The sequence below is a fragment of the Mytilus galloprovincialis genome, chromosome 9 (assembly GCF_965363235.1).
Source record: "Mytilus galloprovincialis chromosome 9, xbMytGall1.hap1.1, whole genome shotgun sequence".
NCBI classification, from domain to species: Eukaryota; Metazoa; Mollusca; class Bivalvia; order Mytilida; family Mytilidae; genus Mytilus; species Mytilus galloprovincialis.
The window spans coordinates 6,554,851-6,574,846 of NC_134846.1; the positions used below are offsets into that span (position 1 = coordinate 6,554,851).

Here is a 19,996-nt window from a genome sequence, read left to right on the forward strand (position 1 = left end):
TCAATCAGTTTAGAAAATTCCAAGTCCGATGTTGATAGGTAAGAAAAGAAACCGACATAAATTTACAAAGCACTACTTGCCGTTACCAGTGCCTTGATTTTGCGTCAATCGTCATTTCATTTGCGCCAAAGAAATCTTTCATTTGATCAACAATTTGGAGCCGGACCAGTAAATTTTCAGTCCACTGGTCCGGCTGGCCAGTACACAAAAAGCTTAAATTCTACCCCTGTGACCACAAACCATATTTCATTTGCGCCAATATTGCAAGTAAAAACTGACCGCGCTGAAGTACGTCCATTATTCATTTTTCATTATTCAAATTTCAATAATGAATAATGAAATAGTTCACTATTCAATGCTAAGGAATGAATATTGAATGATGACATAGTTTATGTTTCATTATTTAAGTGATGAATAGCCTCGCTAAACACCTTTGAAATGAGCTAGGTCCAATTCGGAACTTTTCCGTAGGGATGTGACGAAGAGTACCGAATGTGTGGTAGGAATTGAAAACTACGCTAAGGGGCAACTTTGAACCTCTGTGATGGCCAGACGGGCCCAGATCCCAGAATTGTTTTAGGGGCGAATAGCCTCGGTAAACACCTTTGAAATAAGCTAGGTCCGGTTCGGAACTTTTCCGTAGGGATATGCCGAAGAGTATCGAATGTATGAACGTGTTGGATGAAGAATAGATAAATGGGCAACTCTGAACTTCCGTGGTGGCCAGACGGGCCCGGATCCCAGAAAAATATTTAAGTTGGAAATAGCCTGGGTCAATACTTTTGAAATGAGCTAGTTCCGGTTCGGAACTTTGCCGTAGGGATATGCGGAGCAGTACCGAATGTGAAGTAAATACGAAAAATTACGTTAAGGAGCATATTGGAACCTCTGTGGTGGCCAGACGGGCCTGACTGGATCCCAGGAAAATATTTAAGTGTAAATAGCCTGGGTTAATTTGATACCTTTAAAATGAACTAGGTCCGGTTTCGAAACTTTGACATTGGTATATGCCAAGGTATATCGAATGTGTGGTTGGAATGGAAAATACACATTGTCTTGATTAGGGGCTGACGGTAGCAGCAGTTCATTCCATTATTCAAAATAAGCTATTTCTAAATGTTCACGCGTATTTCGACATTTAAGTACGTCGGTACAGTACTCCTCTAATATGCGTTGCGGAACATATTGACTATATATATACCTTTTGTTCCTCTCTTAATAAGCTTTCAAATGAGGTATAAGGTATATCTGTATTTAGGGGCTGAAGGGTCACACCAGTCCATTCCATTATTCAAAATATCCATTTCATTTTTTCAAAATTGGCTGTTTCTTATATTTTCACGCGTATTTTGGCATTAAGGTCATTCGAAATCCTCCAATGGTCATTGCTGCACAATCAACTTGTTATATCTATAATCCGAGGGTGAAGAATAGCAAAGGTCCAGTGAAAATAAAAAAGACAACATAGAGTATTTTAATTTTTATATACATTATATGTTTTGGTATACATTTAAGCAAGGAATTTCTGTTAAAAATAGTTCGGAAAACCCACTAGTTTATCCTCCGAAACTCCGAAATAATTTAAATTAAAGATTTAAAGAGTGTTTTTATTTTTTGTTCTTATGATAATTTGAATATTCGTTAGATCCAAAAAGGGGGGGGTCCGGGGGTTGGAACCCCCCTTTTTTTGGCCGATCAATGCATTTGAATGGGGACATATAGTTGGAACCCCCCCTTTTGTCCTGGGTTGGGACCCCCCTTTTAAAATGTCTGGATCCTCCCCTGATGAACTTTGCCGTAGGGATATGCCGAGCAGTACCGAATGTGAAGTAAATACGGAAAATTACGTTAAGGAGCATATTGGAACCTCTGTGGTGGCCAGACGGGCCTGACTGGATCCCAGGAAAATATTTAAGTGTAAATAGCCTGGGTTAATTTGATACCTTTAAAATGAACTAGGTCCAGTTTCGAAACTTTGACATTGGTAAATGCCAAGGTATATCGAATGTGTGGTTGGAATGGAAAATACACATTGTCTTGATTAGGGGCTGACGGTAGCAGCAGTTCATTCCATTATTCAAAATAAGCTATTTCTAAATGTTCACGCGTATTTCGACATTTAAGTTCGTCGGTACAGTATTCCTCTAATATGCGTTGCGGAACATATTGACTATATATATATACCTTTTGTTTCTCTCTTAATAAGCTTTCAAATGAGGTATAAGGTATATCTGTAATTAGGGGCTAAAGGGTCACACCAGTCCATTCCATTATTCAAAATATCCATTTCATTTTTCATAATTGGCTGTTTCTTATATTTTCACGCGTATTTTGGCATTAAGGTCATTCGAAATCCTCCAATGGTCATTGCTGCACAATCAACTTGTTATATCTATAATCCGAGGGTGAAGAATAGCAAAGGTCCAGTGAAAATAAAAAAGACAACGTAGAGTATTTTAATTTTTATATACATTATATGTTTTGGTATACATTTAAGCAAGGAATTTCTGTTAAAAATAGTTCGGAAAACCCACTAGTTTATCCTCCGAAACTCCGAAATAATTTAAATTAAAGATTTAAAGAGTGTTTTTATTTTTTGTTCTTATGATAATTTGAATATTCGTTAGATCCAAAAGGGGGGGGGGGGGTTCCGGGGGTTGGAACCCCTCCCCTTTTTTTGGCCGATCAATGCATTTGAATGGGGACATATAGTTGGAAACCCCCCTTTTGTCCTGGGTTGGGACCCCCCCCCCCTTTTAAAATGTCTGGTTCGCCCCTGATAATGGACGTACTTCGTTAAACATTGGGTTGCGTCCATTGTCGTAGCAGCTATACATATATATAGATTTTTAATTCCTGAATGTGTTGGTAGCCCAGCTGCTATACTATCTATTTTTTTAGCATCTAGGCTATCTGAAAGTTCAGTAATCAAACATCTATATATGTAGCCCTAATTGCATTAGCTGCTATACTATTGAAAGCAACACAGATAAATGATATAAAAGATGGAATTTCAAATGGGGAGGGTAGGAATCATGTTTAACCCTGCCACATTCTGTATGTGTGTGCCTATCCCAAGTAAGTAGCATGTAATTCAGTGGTTGCATGTCGTTTGTTGATGTGTCATATATTTGTTTTTCGTTAATTTTTGTACATAAAAAGGCCCATTAGTTTTCGCGTTTGAAATGTATTACATTTGTCATTTCGGGGCCTTTTATAGCTGACCATATATATATATATATAAATATGCGGTATGGGCTTGACTCGTTGTTGAAAGGCCGTAGGATATGGTGGGGGGGGTCTAGGATGACCTATAGTTATTTATGTCTGTGTCATTTGGTCCCTTGTGGAGTGTTGTCTTATTGGCAATCATACCCTATCTTCTTTTGTTTAATTTTAATAATAAAGTCAGTTTAAGTCAAAAATCAGTCATTCATCTATGTCTTGATTAGGACCTTATTTAGGGTGGTCTTATATAATAGAACTTTCGTTTACCTGACTTAGAAATAAGATGTGTCCTAAGACCATCCTAAGACATGTTCTATAGTTCTAGGATAGCTTCGTTGACACGGACCCAACAGATATATCATAAGATATGTCTTAGGACACTATTTAGGATGGTCTTAAGGTGTATCTGAGACATCTCTAAACTGTCAAAACTATCTTAGGACAAACATATATACGATGGTGCTAGGACCGTCATAACACATTTATAAGATTCGTAAAATATGTAGAGAATGAAATTAAATGTGTTTAATGTAGTTTGATAAATACTTAAAGGGTGGATAAAATATACACAAATACTGACTGAAGGCCATATTTTTGTTGACTTAATTTCAAAAACCATAAATTACCCATCGAGATAGGGAGATGGACAAATATTCAGAGAGATAGACGAATTTGTAAATTATGTAACTCTAAAGATCTTGGAGATGAGTATCATTATATTATGATGTGCACAGAGATGTCAGAAAAAAGAAACGAATGTATTGATAAAAAATATGTAAATCGTCCAAATATAATTATGTTTAAGAAAATTATGAATTTAAATATAAAATCTAAATTGAGAAAGCTGTGTACTTTCATTAGATTTATAAATTCCCATGTGTGCCCTCCTGGCTAAATACTATCAGTATAATTGTAAATAGTGTACATATTTTGCTCTATGTATTCATGTATTTATGTCTGTATTATTGATGTCATGTAGTGTCTGTATACCATTGTAATTGCAAAGGTTTGACCATAGATGTAATACCCATAGATAAAGCTCGCCAAAAGTTCCCCACTGTTCTCTATTGTTAGATACAAAGAACCATGACCAAATTGACTGTCTTTGATGTTATATGTGTGTTGTACCCAATCAAGTAACTCTAGCCATATATCTTATCTGTTAATCTCATTGACCAGTACAGCATAATAGATTTTCTTAAATGTCTTCTCGAGTTATGTCCCTTCTGTTGTTAATATATGTCTATTTTTAGCGCACTGGACAGACAAACAGAATGGTCAAAAAATGGATGAAATCGATCAAAAATTCCGCATTTTACGAGGGAAATATTGAACTAAATTCAAAAATGTATTTTTTAGACTTGTGTCTTCATATTTCATAAAAACTGTGTTCCTGTTAGTTCCTGAAAATGGGAATAGCACCTTTCTGTGCTTCTGAAATACACCTTTTCTTTGATATGCTTCATTAAGGTGTCGAACTGCGTCGAATTTGGGAAATAAATAATAAGAAAGTACATTATTTTCCTTTTTTCATCAGTTTTTCTGGTTTTAAAAGGGAAATTGTCTTTTTAAAATCATTTTTATATTTTTCAGAATAAGTTAGTTAATATATCATAGATGAATTTTATATATTTTATGGCTAATTACAAAAATTATAATAATTTCATTCAAGTGGTTTATGAAATATGTATTTATAATTACTGTAAAGAGTTTTAAGTTTAGTGAAATAACAAAACATACAATGCATGGAAACTAATTTTTGGAGCATACATATTTTCAACTTGTTTAATGTTTTCTAACAATTATATTTTCAATAAACTTGTTTATAAATAATAGTAAATATTGTTAATTATAAGATAGAGTTAAATTGATATATAATTTAAACAGGATCAAAACAAAAGTGCTGCCTAAAAAAGAAAAATATTCATATTTATTAGTTTCTTTTCGAGAATAATTTGTTATATTGTTTCATCTAAACAAATATTATTTTTTTTATAATCAAGTCAATATAAAATATATTTTTTTATTTTGTTTCTTTCTGATTTTTAGCATGTTTAATTGCTAAGTAACTTTTAATTGTCAGTTTTCTATTGTCATGATTGTAAATCTGCATCTCCATGACCAACTGGTTCATGTCATTATCAGATAAGTGTGAAAGCCATTACAACGCACATATAACCTTTGAAGTCAGGGTTGAGCTTCATCTATGGGTATTACATCTATGGTTTGACAGAATAAAGATATATATAGGAATATCCTTAGACACAATTATATATCTTAACTTTAGGACATAATTGTAACTTATAAAACTTCCGTTAACTCAGCACTAAGACGGGGGGGGCTAAGACGTGTCATAAGACCATCCGAAGCCGGAGAGTGACTGAACTTAAATAATACGTTAAATTCATCAAACAAATTGTGACAAAACTTCATAAAGGGAACGACCATTTAATTTTCCTAATTAGATAACAAAAAATGTTTTGGGCAAGCTGGTTTTGAAGTTAGATGGTTGCTCGGAGTCCACGACTTTATACAACATGACTAACTAGAACAAAGTCGTTTTAATACTAAAATTAAATTAAAAAGGTATATCTTATTCTTCGTGCAAACACCGGAAGAATTCTTTTTTATATTGAATTAAAGGGCACATGAAGAGTAAATTTAAGTAATTATTCGTTGATTTTGATAATTGAAAAAAAGAAAAGCAATACATGAACCTAAGACCGCTGACTGCCGGGTCACCAAAAGATTGTTGCTGAATTTGTGTTTGCTTTTGAATTGAAATAATTGACTGTGAAAAGAAGAAGCCAGTTGAAAGTATATATTTACAGCTTCTATTTGAATAGCTATTTTAAAGCTCGACTATTATATATGCACATATTTTTTCTCTCGATTATAACCCTTTGGCAATCCTACTAACCAGATGACTTATGCAAATTGCACAAACCTATCGCAATATTTTATGCACTCAGTTTGCTTTATAATCTGGAATTCAGGATGCATTTATTTTATCTATCATATCCGACTCGTATTTGAGGCTGTCTTTACTCATGTTAGACGTTGTATGCGGTGAAACCTGTGGCATGCAATTGATTGGGACCTCTTATGAAGAGACTTATTTTGGTCTCATAAAACATCTCAAACTTTAAGGATTTCCTGATTTTACTTAAATCAATTCAAACATTCTACAGGGAAACTTAGTTTTGCCGAAGAATTTCTTAATTCAGAAGTTTATAAACCTGTGCAAAAGTATATAAAAAGGTATGTAGATATAAAAAGATACCAGAATTAAAATGATGTACGCCAGACACGAGTTAAGTCTACAAAAAAAGCATCAGTGACGCTCGAATGAAAAAAGTTAAAAGGCTAAATACATTACAAAGTTAAGGAATCTATTCCTTGGGTAGACCATCCTTAGCTTTTCGAAAAGGTCAAAGTTTATAATAGGACAGTGACTCAAAAAAAAAAACAAAAGAGAAACAACTCGAGGTTAGAATACCGTTAGTAATGATCGTGCTTGAAAGTCATATGTAAAGCTCTTTCTGCCGTGTCCTGAATTTAGATAACAAAAACGAAAATAAGCTTTCACGAGTGAATTTAATAGTATTGCATGCAAGTAGTATTTTAGCGCACGAAATAGTAAATAGAAAGCTCAGGAAAAGAATACACATCAGGGGCGGATCCAGCCATTTAAAAAAAAAGGGGGGTTCCTAACCCAGGACAAAAGGGGGGTTCCAATTACATGTCCCCATTCAAATGCATTGATCGTCCAAAAAAAGGGGGGTTCCAACCCCCGGAACCCCCCTCTGGATCCGCGCCTGCACATTTGCGTCATCACATATCTTAATCTAATAGTTGAATTCGAATGTCAAACGGCCTACACTAAATGTTTCGACTCAGGATTCATTGACATTTTATCCGGAATTTGTGAGAACGCAAACCGATAGTGTGCTTTTGAAATGTGATCTATAATGTGAATGAATCAAGACGTGTAGGATAGTTGGTCAACACAATGAATACAATTTTCAAAACCGTACCATAGTACAAATATGTAGATGCTATAAGGTTAAACTATTAAAACAAACAAACAAAAATTGAATTAAAATTTTATAATAAACTAACGTTCCGGTCAGTAATTTTTTTTTCAAATTCTTTTGAATATATATAATATCAATAAACACGAACGTCAAGTATTTACGGATGGACATTTTATTTATCGAATGAATCTACTTTTAAAATCTAACATTCCACTATGTGAATATATTACTATACAAAATATAAGCAAAGACTTCTAAATCCATACTAAAACAGTATAAAATAATCAACATTATGGTTGTAATTAAATTTTATTGTGATTATTGTAAATTATTTTTGCGGTTGTTGTGAGCTGCAAGGATTTAAAATCATGCTTTATGAATTAAAAACACACAAGTATTTTTGTTCACGACCGTTTAAAATTTAAATATTTAATAAATTTATTTTACTTTCCGTTTTATGGATATAAATATTATAATACAAAAAAATAAATAATAATTACTCATAAAACCCGGCTAAATACTAAAATGGTATGAAATAATTAACGTAGAAATATAATGATTATTGTTTATAAACATTTTTTGTAGGATGCAAGAATTTATTTGGATTTAATTTTTATGTTTCCTTTACTATAAGTTCAGGGACGGATCCAGCCATTTTAAAAGGGGGGGGGGGGTCCTAACCCAGGGAAAGGGGGGGAGGGGTTCCAGTCACATGTTCCCATTCAAATACATTGATCGTAAAAAAAAAGGGGGGGTTCCAACCCCCGGACCCCCCCCCCCTCTGGATCCGCGCCTGAAGTTATATGGTTCGCTACTGACCCCATACGGATCCATAGAGGGTTAGTAAAATCCATAGGGGGTGAGGCCAGAGGCCGAGTCCCCTGCTATGAGGTCCCCTGTGAATTTTATTCACCCTCTATGGATCCGTAGGGGGTCAGTAGTTAACCGTATAACGAATTTATCGGACGCTGGACTTTTTTCTGCGGCGTTTTGTTGAAAAATAAACAATGAAACACAACAACATTAATAGATGACGTCGCCATTAACGCGTCATGAACCCCATATGAAACTTACTAACCCCATACTAGACTGGTTCGCCTGTTTAGATCAATGTGCATATTACATATTTCATATATTAAATTCTTTTGATAAGAATATTATCTTTCTGTTTTCCGATCTAAAATTAACATTTTAAACAGAATGTTCTATCCCAGGTTAAATAACAACATATCTGTACTTTATTTATAGGCATTAGCTTTCACAGTTTAAAACATTTATTAGTATAAATTGCAATAATTTTCAATATCTCTAGGTTTTCTTGAATAAAAAAAACCAATTAATTTTGGCACTTGCGCTGAACTTTTAGAACTCATATATAATATATGATATCATAGCTGACAGGTATCTGGTTTTCCCAGGGATTTTCACTTCTACGAACGCCATTGATATCATCGCTGCTACGTTTGGATAACTAAAAAAAACCAAACAAACATGCAAGGGTGAGTTAAATCTATTTTCAATCTTTACAGTTTAATTTACAGGTATTTCATTTATTATAATTTCATCTTCTTTTGAAACAGAAAACCAAACTGAATAAACAGTGTAACCAGTGATGAATGATCATTGTCAAAATTGAGTTCAGTATTTTCAGGGGTTTACGTTTTGCAGGACACAATGTATTTTATTTCTCCACTATAAACGATTTGTTTTCTTCTGGAGAATTCAAATCTATGTACCAGTAAACGTACCACGCGACGTCTACAAATAAGTCGCCTTAAAGGCTTTCAAAATGAGCTCTTAATTACTGATTCAAATATGTTTCAAGCATTCATTTATTCTAACAGTAAGCATGGTATAACTTTTGTCAAACTGCCGTCTATATATAAATATTTAAAGACTTAGTTATCAATGTGGTATGAGTACCAATGAGACAACTCTCCATCCGAATTAACAATTTATAAAAGTAACCATAATAGGTCAAAGGTACGGCCTTCAACACGGAGCCTTGGCTCACCGTGACCTAACAACAAGCTATAAATGGCCCCACAATTACTAGTGTGAAACCATTCAACCGGGAAAACCAACGGTCTAATTTAATTTGACTCAATATAAAAAAAAAAAGCAATTCAGCGGTGATTTATTAGTTAGCCGACCGTGCGAGGGCTGTACAGCCAGTGAAGGTCGTTAAAAACTTCCATTTGTTGTGATTCATCATGGCAAGACATTAATTTTCACTGACAGCTATAGGAGGGGTCCAGCTCAAATCATGCTCAAGTGATTCCGGCCCTATATCATATTATATACCCCACCCCCACCCCATTTGATCCGTCCGTGCAATTGGGTACTCCTCATTAGAGATTCATGGATCGTTTGGTAGTCTTTGGTCAGGTGGTCGGTTCAAATCCATTTTTCTATGGTTCACCAAGGACTAAGAATTGAACAGGTGGAACAACAGTGTAAATACTATAAGCAGTGGCAGATCCAGAACTTTTCCTAAAGGGGGGGCGCTGACTGACCTAAAAGGGGGGGGGGGCACTCCAGTCATGCTTCAATGATTCCCTATATAATCAACCAAATTTTTCCCAGGAAAGGGGGCCCGGCCCCCCCCCCCCCCCCCCACTGGATCCGCCTATGATAAGGACGCATCTAAATTACAAATTAAATAGAAACATTGTTTTGGAAGCACCGAACCGTGGGTCAACCGTCTCAGGAACACAGGCCTGACTTCAGGAAAGATCGGAGATCCGTCAACCTTGCTTCGGAAGTTGGTCGTCTTATTAGTCGACAGGAGAGTTATTTCCCTTTTAAAGTATTTTCTGAAGTTCTGGTGGTGGATATATTCCCTGAATTACCATTTTTGCAGTTATCGGTAAAGTTTACTTTAATTTTTTAATGAAGCGTTCATAATAATTGTTAAATAAAACCCAAATGAATATTATAAGTCCAAATTAGTCTCCCGTCTGTTGCATTATATCTTATATCAGATCATGGCGGGACAATCCGGGACTTTCTCCCGGTCCTACTTAAAAGCGCCCGGAAGCGCCCGGGAATAGAAAAAGCGCCCGTGGAAAGGAAAAAGCGCCCTGGGAAGGAAAATTAATATTTTTCCTTAAAAAGAATAAATAATCATTGCTTGTTTTGTCCTTATAATATAAATGCATGTGGATATGATGCCTGAAGTCTATTTTTGCAACTGCATGCCATCGTCATGGTGAACACTTTTTTATGCAGATGCTGATATACATTCGGTACCTCGAATTACCGAATAACAGTGTTATTATCCGAATAACTCATGTAATTACCGAATAACTCTTCAAATATCAATATTAACACATTTAAGTGACTTTTAAACATATATTATTGAATAAAATTATAATAGAAGTGTATTTTATAACCTAAAAATAAAAAAAAAAGTTGCAGGTAAGTTAATATTGATCATTATAAAATTATGGATATCGGTGTGTACTTCCAAGATGGCGACCAAGGAAAACGTAAGAAATGAAGAAAAGAAAGATTGCATATATGCCTTCAAAGGAAAACGCTATGAAAATATAGTATTAAATAATTTACTGTATATACAGAGAATTGTCTAATAATTGTTTTTCAGAAAGGATTTGAAAATTTAACCAGTACATCAAAGCAATGCAATTACTCCAATCACTAATTACTTTTCATAACAATTTACTCAACATTAAATAAAATGTAATTAAGAATTTTCACATATTCAATTCAAATCTAATCAAAAAAATTTTATAATTGATTGTTTTAATAAAAACAAAGCTTCTGAATGGATGATTTTTATGTTTATTCTAATAAAATTTTCTCAAAACTAAATATAAGATTTTCATTGGCAAATATAAATGTTTTTACAAGTCACTTTAATTTTGTATAAAAAGCCATGAATACATGTGTGCTGTCTTCCATTTTCAAAATGGCTTTATATCCGTGTGTTCAATGTGATGAAGAATGTGTTGATTGCACCATTCAATGCAGTTGTTGTGATCGTTGGGTTCACAGTGCTTGTGTCCCAATGGATGATGCATTGTTATTGGCCTGGTCAGATGTGTCTCTAAAGTTCCTTTGTAAGGACTGTTGCTTTACAGACAACAAGTATGACATGGCCAAGGCGTTAGAAAGGTAAGTAATTTTCATACATACCTTTTATTATAAGCTATACAAATGCGAAATTGGGTTTTTTATATTATTAATAGAGAGTGAAACATGGTACAAGAAAAATAAAATAAAATATTTAATTTCAAAGAAGACAATCTTTCACCTAGTTTATTATATTTCATTTATTTCTTATTTCATTTAAAATGTATTTAATTTACTTAATTTAAATTACTAAAAAATCAGAATTAAAAATATTAAAATAATACTCAATTAATATTCTTCTAAAATTAGTATTTACGTTTTTTTTATTGCTACTTTTATTTATTTTCATACATTGAATAATTTGAAAGTGATAATGAGTTAATTAGTTCCAATAAACAAAATAATCATTACCTCACACTTCTGTTAGATTGTTAATTGGGTTGTTGTTTACTGACACGTGCCCATTACATAATTAATCATTAAGAGATTATATTACAGTATGGACACTCTGCATTAAACAGGCTTGTGACTGTCTTGGTATACCAAGGCTGCATTACCAACACCAATAATTATAATAATGAAAAATAGAACACAAATAAATATTTACAACTATATACAATATGTACATCCTATGTTAGTTTTCTGTCAAAGGGTAATAATGTTCAATGTTTCACCAATAATTTTTGATTATTTAAAATAAAAAATTATTAAAAAAAGATATTTTAATAAAGTTAATTTGAGTTTTCCTGTTAAAAAAAGCTTTCTTCTGGCAAATTCTAATTTGTAAATTATAAAATATGTAAGAACTTTTGGATTATTTTAGTCATTCGATGTTAAAAAAAAACCCTCTTCTTAAACAAAATACATTGCACGTGGAGTCATTGAGAAAATAGTTCAGTTCATTTCCTAACTTTGTTAATAAACCAACTGACCGACTTCCTCAAAGCTACTAAGAAGGCACGGTAACCCTCTTCAGTGAAATGTATCCCGTCACGAGCTTCGTATTCCACCCTATAAACATTAGTTGGCTTGAAATAATGTACAAAATGATTTTCAAGAGCTATGCTTTTCATCATTGTGTTCACTATCTCTCGGCGAACTGTATGCTCATCGGGAGTGCAATACCAAGGCCCGGACCGCTTCATAACTGACATGAATACCACTGATACTCCTCTCGAAAGACAAGCATATTGATAACTTAATTCTGTTTTCTTTCTTCTTCAGTCATTGGTAAGTAAGTATGTATTGTTCATGGTGTTCATGATGTTCATTATTGTGTTCATTTTCTATTGTGTACATTTTTTGTATTGTTCATTTTCAATTTCATTGTGTACATTTTTCTATACTGTTCGTGTACATTTTCGTATATTGTTCATGTTCAATTTTATTGTAAAATTGAGAAAGGAAATGGTGAATATGTCAAAGCGACAACCACCCGACCATAGAGCAAACAACAGCCTTGTATATTTCGTATGTAGTTATACTGGTAAGTACATGTTTACGTTGCAACCAATGCAGGTTCAATTATCTTTTTTCAATTATTTTAGTGTTTAAGTAAGTATACAGTTTTGTTTATGCAATTTATTTTTATTCTGTTTAATGCATTTTTCTTTTGTTGTTTCCCCACTGCTGTTTTATGCACTTGATACATAATGCATGTATAGTATTGTTTCGCATGTTTTCAGGTTGAAATTCTAAATAAAGTATTTCCGCGGACTATGACAGATAAGCCCGTGCCTTGTGCAGGATATCTTAGTAGTTATAAATTTTTTACAATAAATTCTAAATAAAGTATTTCCGCGGACTATGACAGATAAGCCCGTCGCGGCCTTGTGCAGGATATCTTAGTAGTTATAATTTTTTTACAATAAATTCTAAATAAAGTATTTCCGCGGACTATGACAGATAAGCCCGTGCCTTGTGCAGGATATCTTAATAGTTGTAATTTTATAGATTTAAAGGGGCTTAATTAACATCCATTTCTAAATCACAAATATAAAAATATGATAAAGATAATATTTTTTTAATAACTAAAATTAAAACAAAAACTAATTTAAATAGTTTACTATTCCATATTTTATTTTAAAAAATGCCCACCCTCACATTGTTCATTGCCGTGACGTGGCGTGAGGGCTCCACTTTGGTGGTCTAAGATGAACACGTTGAGGGATTGTATGCAATCTTTCTTTTCTTCATTTCTTACGTTTTCCTTGGTCGCCATCTTGGAAGTACACACCGATATCCATAATTTTATAATGATCAATATTAACTTACCTGCAACTTTTTTTTTATTTTTAGGTTATAAAATACACTTCTATTATAATTTTATTCAATAATATATATTTAAAAGTCACTTAAATGTGTTAATATTGATATTTGAAGAGTTATTCGGTAATTACATGAGTTATTCGGATAATAACACTGTTATTCGGTAATTCGTGTTACCCATATACATTTATTATATCTTTTTTATGAATCTAAAACTGTTTCCATGGCTATGCTTATCAGGGTTTTAATGCTTATTTTTAAATTTAAACCAAAACCCTGCCTTTTACCCCCTTGTTTTAACTAACTTTATTTGCTGATGTATTATGTGTAACTCTTTTAATTTTGATTAAATTAATTTTTGTCTGTGAAATTTAAGAGTTCCAAATGGTGAAGTTGAAATCATGCCTTCGTAAATTTTACTGACGGACGCCATCACGAGTTGGTTGACCGTTATGGAATAACCGTTTCACAAATGATATCGCATATGTTCCTTACGTCGTAACTACAATCCCCTTCCCTTTCATGAATATGACCTACTGAATTAGATTATTTACCGGATTTGTAATCACATAAGCAACACGACGGGTGCCACATGTGGAGCAGGATCTGCTTACCCTTTTGGAGCACCTGAGATCACCCCTAGTTTTTCGGTGGGGTTTGTGTTGTTTATTCTTTAGTTTTCTATGTTGAGGGCCCTCATGGGGTTTTTGATTATGTGATTACTTGGCCGTTTTTTTAATGATTATTTGATTATTAAGCTAAATATTTCATGATTATTTGATTACCTAGGACTGTATTTTGAGTTTATGATTATTTGATTACTAAAGATAAGCAAATATTTAATGATTATGTGATTATATTGGCAAAAAAATGGTGATTATGTGATTACTAGGACTCCCCCATGAGGGGCCTCTATGTTGTGTCGTGTGTACCATTGTTTTTCTGTTTGTCTTTTTCATTTTTAGCCATGGCGTTGTCAGTTTGTTTTAGATTTATGAGTTTGACTGTCCCTTTGGTATCTTTCGTCCCTCTTTTAAGTAGTTTTTTTTTACATTTTTCATTTTGATATCATTTTTGATACATGCCTTTGATGTCTTACATTTTATTAATCTTCCGCATAAACTGTGATCCATTATAATCAGTCTATTCATAAATTATATTATTGTTAAAATTGAAACATTCATAGATATAGGAAGATGTGGTGTGAGTGCCAATGAGACAACTCCATACAAATAACAATTTAAAAAGTAAACCATTATAGGTTAAAGTACGGCCTTCAACACGGAGACTTAGCTCACACCGAACAACAAGCTATAAAGGGCCCCAAAATTACTAGTGTAAAATCATTATTACAAATATCTATTATCTGAATTTGAAAATTACTTGTCTAAAATTTAAAAAAAATAATGTGCATAACTTATTTCATCAACACAAAGTTGTCTCAGGCCAATAAAATATATTTTCCCCGGGCGCCTTTTCTTTTTTCTGGGAGCATTTTATTAGGACCCCTTTCTCCAAGTCCAAGCACAGCCACTGGGCTGTCTTCTTTACGGGACCTGACGAGGTTTGACTGTCAATGGCTGTCACTAGTCTGATTCATTGCTCAAAAGGGACTCGTTAGTGAATGATTACTAGCAATAAGTAGTTTCAAGGTAGACATTGTGTCCAGCGGATATAGGTGTTTATCCAGTTCACTCCGTATCACTACAGTCTACAGGTTTGTTCGCGGAAACAGTGGGAACAAAATTAAAATGTTTATAGCAATATAACACTTAACAAACTTGATTACAAAATAATTCAAACCAAACAAAAAAGAGTGTAAACATTTAGGGTGCAAACAGACTTTGGGTGCCAGTGGCTGATCCAGAAATTTTCATAAGTGGGGGCCCACTGGCTGCCTAAGAGGGGGACGGTTGCTTCACGCTTCAGTGAATCCCTATATAAGCAACCAAATTATTTTCTCACAAATCCATCTCTGGGTGCAAATGTGTAGCCTGTAATATATATAGGGTTGGGAAGTGAAAGGGTGCTATAATTTACAAACATGAATAGTCTAACGAACATGTTTTTTGCAAACTGACCTGGATTCACTTTTTTTCGAGTGTAGACCAGGTATTTCAAGGGAACTGCTGTCTCCTTTGTGATTTTGGGGCCTTCTTATACGGCGACATGTATGGCCGATTAAAATTAATTGATAGATTTTCATCCCCGTCTGCCCCTCTGAAATCATCCCGCCCCAATTTTTAGCTCACCTGGCCTAAAGGGCCAAGTGAGCTTTTCCCATCACTTTGCGTCCGGCGTCGTCCGTCGTCCGTCGTCGTTAACTTTTACAAAAATCTCCTCTGAAACTGCTGGGCCAAATTAAACCAAACTTGGCCACAATCATCATTGGGGTATCTAGTTTAAAAAATGTGTGGCGTGACCCCGCCAACCAACCAAGATGGCCGCCATGGCTAAAAATAGAACATAGGGGTAAAATGCAGTTTTTGGCTTATAACTCAAAAACCAAAGCATTTAGAGCAAATCTGACAGGGGTAAAATTGTTTATCAGGTCAAGATCTATCTGCCCTGAAATTTTCAGATAAATCAGACAACCCGTTGTTGGGTTGCTGCCCCAAAATTGGTCATTTTAAGGAAATTTCACCGTTTTTGGTTATTATCTTGAATATAATTATAGATAGAGATAAACTGTAAATAGCAATAATGTTCAGCAAAGTAAGATCTACAAAAAAGTCAACATGACCAAAATGGTCAGTTGACCCCCTTAAGGAGTTATTGCCCTTTATAGTCATTTTTTTGTCAATTTTTCGTGAAGTTTTGTTATCTTATACAAAAATCTTCTCCTCTGAAACTACTGAGACAAATTTAACCAAACTTGTCCACAATCATCGTTTAAAAAATGTGTGGCGTGACCCGGCCAACCAACCAAGATGGCCGCCACAGCTAAAAATAGAACATAGGGGTAAAATGCAGTTTTTGGCTTATGACTCAAAAACCAAAGCATTTAGAGCTAATCTGATTGGAATAAAATTGATTATCAGGTCAAGATCTATCTGCCCTGAAATTTTCAGATGAATCGGACAACCTTTTGTTGGGTTGCTGCCCCTGAATTGGTAACTTTAAGGAAATTTTGCTGTTTTTGGTTATTACATGTATCTTGAATATTATTATAGATAGAGATAAACTGTAAACAGCAATAATGTTGAGCAAAGTAAGATTTACAAATAAGTCAACATGATTGAAATGGTCAGTTAACCCCTTTAGGAGTTATTGCCCTTTATAGTCAATTTTTAACCATTTTTCGTAAATCTTAGTTATCTTTTACAAAAATCTTCTCCTCTGAAACAACTGGGCCAAGTTCATTATAAATAGAGATAATTGTAAGCAGTAAGAATGTTCAGCAAAAGTAAGATGTACAAACAAACACATCAACATCACAAAAACACAATTTTGTCATGAATCCATCTGCGTCCTTTGTTTAATATTCACATAGACCAAGGTGAGCGACACAGGCTCTTTAGAGCCTCTAGTTTTTATATTTGAAAATATATGATTTCCGGATTTTGTTCATTTCCATTACCAGTAACCATCAATAATTTCGTTTCATTCAAAACTTCCTGTTTCAACTAGATTATTGTATTTCTTCGAGTAATTTAAAATGATTCTACAGATCTATGATGACAACATCATCTACCGAAAATAGAGATTGATTACGGGAAGGGCATAACATATTCGGCTTACGATTAATATGCTGTTTCCAAGAATGCAAATTGCTGTATGACACAAATTTTTAGGATTAGAAAAACAGGGATTTTTTTATTGATACTGTACAATGTCAATGACTTAATTTGTGTCCGGAATTTTGGACTGAATTTCAGAATGATATCCAAAGCGCAAGAATCGTGGAACTCATTGGTACAAAAAGGACTGACTTAAAAAAATTGACTCAAGCATGAACTTATTAGATTTTTTTACTGTATATTGAGTTCAAAAAGTCGGCAAACAGACTATGCGGTATGGGCTTTGCTCATTGTTGAAGGCTGTAAGGTGACCTATAGTTATTAATGTCTGTGTCATTTTGGTCTCTTGTGGACAGTTGTCTCATTGGCAATCAAACCACATCTTCTGTTTAACTTTTATATACACCTACATGTAGATTTTTTTACCCACAGCTATTGTTTTCTGTTGACAAACAGCAAACACCCTCTGTCCCAATACCTTCAATTAGGGTTATTAAACACTTCTTTTTGTTAAGTTCATGTTTTACATTGTTGCTAGCCTATGTTTGCATCATGCATAAGAATCTTTTTTAAAGCACAAACCCTTTTATTTTCAACACTTGTTTGTGGTTTCATTTTATTATGTACTCATAATTCTTGTGCTGCATACCAATGCATATTTGCTTCATACAAGAAAGCAAAATTAATTTGGTGTAGTGGTGCAGCTGAAGAGAGCATTTCTACACATTTTCACATGGTTTTGTCGTTTAATGAAAATAGGTTTCTAAAGCGACAATAACATCATGTAGAACAATGGTTGCCAATGAATAAGAGATATTAAGAATTATGTGTGAGGCAGTCCCCCCCCCCACCCCATTTAAAAAAAAAATTTGGATGAAAATCTACTAATTAAATTAAGTTGGCCTATATACATGTAGCTAACTATATGCAGTATGGGCTTTGCTCAATGTTGAAGGTCGTATGGTGACTTATAGTTGTTAATTACTGTTTTTATTTGGTCTCTATTGGAGATTTGTATCATTGGCAATTATACCACATCTTTTTTATATTTGTGATTATAAAAGTCTTATTATCATGACTTCATCTTTTTATAGGCTTGTAAATTTTTTTACGGGAAGTATAATTTAGTATTCAAATGTCCATCATGCGTCTATGGATCTGTCTGTATGGCGTCCACATGTCACACCGTAACTTGAAAACCACATATCCAACTTTCATGAAACATATATCATGTATATACATAGTTGTTTCTTATGAAAGTCAAACGATCAGTATACTTTTTGGTGAAAATAAGATTTAAACTTTTTGAGTTACAGGACTTTATAACTAAAACAAGGGTGTGTTTTTTCACATGTCATTCCATATTTCAATAATTGATTATTACTTAAAACAACACACATTTCTTTGTTATATTTTGTTTATTCACATATATATATATATATATATGTGAATAAGGCTTAAATTAAAATATTGTTTGTTTGCCCTTTACCGACCGACCCTATCAATTCGTTGCGCCTGAAAATCTTTTATTTGTATTTACCAGCAAGATTTTATTTTATTTTATTTTTTCATTCCTACCAAAAATCTTATATTTGTATTTCCCGCTCTAAACTTTTTTACCGGAACCCTCGGGTTTTATCTTTACGTATAAAGTCCAGTCCGTTTGGTATCACCTGAGCGTTTGACATGAACACTTGCATTTGAAGTTTCAAAGCATTTGTTTGAAATCGATGTTGAACGCTTTCTGAAATCATGATATGAAGTACGTTACTCTGTACCTTTAAACTTAAAGAGCAGGGTTCATTTACAAAAAAAGTTTGTTTGATACAAAAGTATTAATGTGTGTACAAACTAATTTGTAAAAGGACATTGTATTCTATGTAGGGATGGCCTTTTGTAATCCGCATATCAGAATGATTATGTTAACGATGCCGCTAAATTATTTATATCTGACATGAACCAAAAGTGACAAAACCCTGTAAAATGGAGAATATCTGGCAGTAAAATCGCCAAGTTTTCCATACAGATCATTTATAAATGTGATGCAAAATACGTGACAATTGAGTTTTAAGTCTTATAGCATTTTTATTGGAAAAAAAGGCACACACGAAATTTGTAACACTCTAGGGACTTTTTCTACTAGTAATAATGTCTGCCCGGACATTATCTTACCAGTACAAAGTTATCTCTTATATATTTTTTTTTCAAAACTAATAGCCCCAGCGGAAAACTTATTTGCAAAAACAAAACGGACAAAAAAATGACATTATGCAGATTTTGTATCTATAAAATAAAATATTTTACCTACCTGCCTACCCATGACAAATAATATACCGAGCCAAGTTATTTTTTTGGGGAAAAAAATAAAATATTTTACCTACCTACCTACCCTGTTTCAAAACATAGGGTCGGAAAAGGGCAAACAAACAATATTTTAATTTAGGCCTAAACGATTAAATTAGGTATAATGAAAATCTATTACAATAGATTACTTCTTGCATTTAAACAATTTGTTACGAAAGAGGAAGATAATTTTAGTGCCGTATAAGGTGTATTATTAAGTATAAGATTTATTTTATTTTTATCGCACAATGTGGATATACTTTTTCCTGTAATTTTGAACATTTT

At 33.6% G+C, this 19,996-nt stretch overlaps 1 long non-coding RNA gene across 1 annotated transcript in view; it reads right to left on the reverse strand.

The window, feature by feature from the left end:
• Positions 1 to 8,058: 8,058 nt before the first annotated feature.
• Positions 8,059 to 19,996, reverse strand: part of LOC143046606 (uncharacterized) — a 32,320-nt gene continuing 20,382 nt past the window's right edge. Inside the window, exon 3 of the long non-coding RNA XR_012969180.1 lies at positions 8,059 to 8,736. This is a non-coding gene — a long non-coding RNA (uncharacterized LOC143046606). The remainder of the gene's footprint in view (positions 8,737 to 19,996) is intronic.